Source organism: Coptis chinensis, chromosome 3 (assembly GCF_015680905.1).
Source record: "Coptis chinensis isolate HL-2020 chromosome 3, ASM1568090v1, whole genome shotgun sequence".
Classification (NCBI taxonomy): domain Eukaryota; kingdom Viridiplantae; phylum Streptophyta; class Magnoliopsida; order Ranunculales; family Ranunculaceae; genus Coptis; species Coptis chinensis.
In genome coordinates, this window is record NC_141458.1 from 45157228 (window position 1) to 45163222 (window position 5995).

Here is a 5995-nt window from a genome sequence, read left to right on the forward strand (position 1 = left end):
TATAGTTAGATTCTTGAAAACATCCCTAATCTCCTCATAATTTGTATCCCTAGTTAACACGGCTAATTTTTGTGGAAACGGTGGTTTACGTCTATATTTAGCAATAGTATCACCCGGATGTTTAACCGTGGGCTTTTCGTTTCTTAGGTTGTGTTGTAACCGGGTACCTCTATAGTGGTAGGGTCTTGGGTTTCTATTTCGTATCTAGTAAAATAGCGGGTGTAGGGGACTATTGGTGGGGTAACTATAGGCATAGTTACTTTGTTATCAACCACTCTGCGAGAGCGGAGTGGTGATGGCCTTTAGCTCACCTACATTTTCATATTCATTACTAGTATTATCGGTTACCTCAAAGGCTGTAATTGTTGTTTTAGGATTAGGTATTTCGTGACTTGGAAACACACCTTTGGGTTTGGCTTTATCTTGAGCCAACTGTTGGGTTAAATTATTAACGGATTGTAGAAGTTGTTGGTTAGATTGAGCCATGGTTTGGAAAAGTTTTTGGCTCACTTGTATGAAGGTGTCAAGACGATCCGGTTGTGTGGGTGTAGTAGTCACGGGTGGTGTGACTGGAACTATTTCGCGTGAATTATTTATGGGTGGATTTTGATAATTATTATTTACCGAAACGATACCTCTATTAGCATTATAATTATTATAACTACCTTGACCTTGTGCTTGACCTTGTCGAGGTTGCACTTGGTTGTTATAATTATTAAAATTACCCTGACCCTGTCCTTGTCGTGGTGGAGCTTGGTTAAAACTGTGTGTTGGCCTAACATATTGATTATTGTACCCTGGAGGTGTGACGTGTTGGTTATTTCTCCAACCGAAGTTGGGATTTTGTCTCCAAGGGGCGTTAGGTTCACTATTAATGGAACAAGCCTGTTCATAGGTTATAGGACAGTGGAAGGACAGTGGAAGTCGGGATGCTCAGGGCTCCAACAGAAACTACATGGATTTGAATTTACATTCATGACAGGGATAGGCTTTTGTTGAACAGAAATGGCCTCTACCTTTTTAGTGAGTGATTCGATTAGAGTTTTAAGCTTCGGGATCGTGTTTAATTTCAAACATCCCTACGGCCTTAACTGTATTTGATGAACTAAGCGGAACGGTGGATATCATCACTACCCCGGTTGTTATTTAAACTTAGTTTGATCCTCTAAAATTTATAAGCCTCCGAGGCTCCTTTCCTTAAGAAACTACCCCCATTCATTATGTCTAGGACTTCTTTATGGTGGTGTAGAAGTCCTTTGAAAAGGGCGAACTAACGTGTCTTTAAGCTAAGTTATGATGTGGACACTCTATAAGGAGATCGGTGAAACAATTCCAAGCCTCTGAAAATGTTTCATGAGGATTTTGTCGAAAAGAAATGAATCTTGGAAAGCATCTCATCCGTCTTTTAGGGGGGTAAAATGTTCCATAAACAATGAACAAGTTTAGCCCACGAGTCCACGAATTAGGCGTTTGGGCAGTTAACCAAGGCGCCGCCTTATCGGCTAAGGTGAAAGGGAATACCACGAGTTTAATTTGTTCCGCACCAACCGTAGGATGGTGGAATGTTGTTAGGACTTGTTCAATCCTACGATATATGCCGATAAGGTTTTTCATGGTCTAATCCATGAAAAACGGGTAACAAATTAAAATATTTGGGGATTCGAAATCCCCAATCGGTCTGCTAGAAACGATGCAAGATTTGGGGCTATCGCTCAAGGCTTTGTAGAAGTCGAGAGAGGAGTCTCTTCTTCATCGGGCATTGTGTCGTGATGTGTGTGAAATAGTAGCTAGAGGTGTAATGGGTGGTATACTAGATAGACTTGTTTGTTGGCGTTGTTATGTAATTACGTTCGTGTTTTGTTCGGCCGGACCTTAATCTCATACAAGGCTAAAACCAAACTTAGCTAAACACATCAACACTCCCAAACAATTACGATATACTAGTATAAACCTCTAACGGGGAGATCGCGAGGTGTGGAAGAAAGGAATACCTGATTGCGTCCTTGCTTCGCTTATGAATAGTGTCTTGTTTACGTGTTAGATGTATATAACAAGTTAGAACACCTGAAAAACTTGAAAAATCAAAGTTCGAATCAAAATTGTTGAATTCGGAAAAATTAGCAAAGCGCTGGGCGCGCTCTCATAGAAGCGTGATGGCTCCGTGTAATTTTCAAATTACAGTGTTTTTAGGGTCGCTCCACATGGTGTTAGGTCTTCGTGTTCCAAGCTATAGTAGCAGTGCTCCTTATAAGCGCGATCGCTTCGGTGTATTTTTGTCCGAAACTTTTCAACGATGAATCGGAAAACCACAGTATGAATCAAACCAGCGTGGGTGGGTGAAATGGGACTTTAAGAAAAGTACTTACTCTACGAAAACAATGCGAAAGTGAAACTAAGATGGCAGCGGCGCCATTTGATAAAAGATAAAATTGAATAGTCTATCTACGAAATGAACGATGAACTCAAAACGTAAGTAAACTAAAACTATGTTCTGTGCCTATTTTTTATCAAAGATTCTACTCTCAATCCTATGAGATATAGTGGAGTAGAGTGATTCGTTCCACTCCTAGTCCTTCCGCATGTTGTGTTTTCAAGTCTAATTACTCTACTCTAAGTCTAATGAGAGATTTACGAAAAGGGCAACTAGACTACGATGCAACTACCCACAAGATGCAACTAGTCGATTATCAGAACAACTTTGGGAATGCTACGTTGATTCGATGATAAGGAGTTAGAGGGGGATTGATTCCACCATAACTCGACTTAATCCTATAAACGACGAATCGTCATAATCCGAATTGAACTGCTTCGCAGAACAATTGGTTCTTCCTAATCCCTAATTACACATGGCATTCCTACCAATTCATAACTAGCATGTGAACGATCAAACCCATTCTCATGGTGAACTAATCGTTTCTAGAGTGGAAGGGAAATTACGACGACTCTACGATAATCAGAATCAAGCTTTCATCAAGGATTCTCAACCCCCTCTAATGGAGGTTTAGCCGAGAATCATTACGCAATCATTTTCGATTAAATTAAAACTAAACATGATATAAAAAATTGAAATTTACTAATCTAAATTAAACAATAATTAAAATCGAATTAATAACTAAGAATTGAATACCAAGTAATAAATGAAATCAAATCTAACACAATGTAAATGACAAGAATAGAAATTGACAAAATAACTATTTTATTTATCTAATCAATCAAGAACAATGATTCAAAGACTTAATCTAAAACAAGAATTGAAAATGGAACTAAAACTTAATTAATCTACTGAAAACTAGATCTAGAATTATCTATATTGTTTTAGGTCTAACTAGCTACCATTAACAAAGAGCTAAGCTTTGGTTTTTATACTTTCAGATCCAAAATGGTGCATGGGCTTGGAGCCATGTTTTGGGGCCGAAGAATCCCCAAAACCCATTCTTTCAAATTCAAAAAGGCCTCTTCAGCTGCAGTTGGCTTCAACAGACTTTTCGTCCACTTCTACTCTTCTGATTGGGTTAAGGCTTAGACCATTGGAAATCTCTTTCGAGAGCCGGTCGTTTTGACATAAGGTAGGCCCCATTCTCGAGGTCCGAGTCCAAAGATACTGACGCCGGAAGTTCTCACGACTTGTGTGTTGTTTACGCCTGTCGACTTTTCAGCTTTTGGCCGGGGCTTTAGGAAGGCTTTGTCTTCTTGAATCTTGGCCTTTAATCACGGAACTACTTAGTAACCGACCTTTGCTCCTTTATCTCGCTAAAGTGGCACATTTCTGTATATAATGGACTTTGAAACCTGAAATGCATAAAAACACGTAATCCGTGTTAACTCTTAATTATTACTCACATAATTGGTCTAAAAGTATGACTGTTACAGGGTTAAAACTACAGTTTTGGGCTCTTATCAAGGACCCCATCTAAGATGCATAAGCCTAGAACAGGGTCAGATGGTTTTCGCAGAGATCCATGAGGGAGAATGCTGAAATCATGAAAGAGGTCGCTCTTTGGCTCATAAAGCAATCTCACAATGTTATTTCTGGCCAATAATGCAAATTGATGAAAAAAAGTATGTACTCAAGTGCATTAAGTGCCAAACATTTTGCCACAATATCATCCAGCGAGCTCAAGAACTTATCAACATTGCCAGCCCTCAGCCATTTCACATGTGGGGCTTTGACATCATGGGTCCATTCATCCCACATAAAAGCATCAGCTTCTGGTTCGTCCTAGCGGCAACTAATTATTTTACCAAATGGGTGGAAGCGATCCCCTTGCCTCATGTCAAAGAAGATAATGTCAGAAACTTCATCTGGACAAACATCATTACCAGATTTGGCATACCCCGCATTATGGTGATGGACAATGGATCCTAGTTTAAGAGAAAAATAGTCAAGAAATTTTTGGCTAAGTGGAAGATCGTTCATGCATTCTCCACCCCCTAGTATGCTAAAAGCAATGGCCAAGCAGAAGCCAGTAACAAGGCAATTTTTGAGAACTTGAAGAAAAAGATTGAAAAGAATAAAAGCTAGCAGCTAATGTAGCTAGAAAACATTCTCTGGGCTTATAGAACGACAGCTCGCTCTAGCATAAGCGAATCACTGTCCTCACTATGCTACGGTACTGAGGCCATCATTCCTTCTAAGTTGACAATTATAATGACCCGCTCTGAAATCATTGAAACTAGTCAGAACGATTCCATTCTTGCTAGAGGTCGACTTACTGGAAGAATGTCGTGACCCAGCAACCATTCGAGTGGCATCCTACCATCAAACTCTGAGGAAGACATACAACAAGAGAGTAAACCCTCAAAGTTTCCAACCTGACCTAGTCTTGAAAAAGACTAAGGATGACTCGAAGCTGGCACCAACGTGGGATGGCCCCTACATAGTAGAACGAGTCATTGGCAATGGAGCATATTGGATAAAAACCCAACATGGATATATATTACCACGTCCTTGGAATATTTTCTTGTTAAAGAAGTTTTATCAATAAATGATTCCATTTGCATGAGTTTATTCTTAACACTGTACACATAGTTTATGTTGGCATCAATGCACATCAGTCTCTCTAGGAGAACAACCATACACACAGCTCGCTCTCTAAGAGCCAAAACACTTATGTGAACTAAAATGCGCTCCATAGCTCAAATGTCCTCCATTAAAAAATGCTCATGTGAACTAAAACGCTTTCCAGAGCTCAAACGTTCTCCATGCCAAAACGCTTATGTGAACTAAAGAGCTCTCCAGAGCTCAAACGTTCTCCATTACAAAAAGCTTATGTGAACTAAAACGCTCTCCAGAGTTCAAACGTTCTCCATTACAAAACGCTCACTCAAGCTCACATGATACATCGCCTTAACACTTCTTACTAGTTGAAGACCTACAATTCTAAGGCCAACTCAGTGAAGAACGCTCTCTAAGAGTAAAACGGTCACTCGAGCTAAAGGGTTTCTTAGCTCAAACACTTCTCACTAGCTAGTTAAGGACATACAAATCTAAGGTCAACTCAGTGTAAAATGCTCTCTAAGAGCAACATGCTTACTCAAGCTAAAACGTTCACTCGAGCTCACAGGCTACATAGCCCAAAACACTTCTCATTTGTTGGAAACCTACATTCCTAGGGTCAACCCCATGTAGAATGTCCAACAAAAGCAACTTGAGTAAAACACTCACTCCAACTCTGGAGTAGAACACTCACTCGAGTTAAAGCGCTCTTGATAACCCATACAAACTCAATTAGATTACTCTAACCTTATTCTTATGGTATCAATTATTTATTTTCTACTCTTATATATATATATATTCATGCAATATATAGAGTACGGAATCGTTCCACTCTTAACTCTCTAGACTTAAACGAATTCAACTAATCAAACACAAGGAACAATGGTGAGAGTAATGTGTGATGTGAAATTTCTATTCTACGATTATACTATAGATTCAAATAAATCTAAATTAACTAAACTAATAGAAATAGGGTTTTTGATAACAGAGAAAGTATAG

At 39.2% G+C, this 5995-nt stretch overlaps 1 pseudogene; it reads left to right on the forward strand.

The window, feature by feature from the left end:
* Positions 1 to 1288: 1288 nt before the first annotated feature.
* Positions 1289 to 1383, forward strand: LOC147509773 (small nucleolar RNA R71; annotated as a pseudogene).
* The last annotated feature ends 4612 nt before the right edge of the window (positions 1384 to 5995 follow it).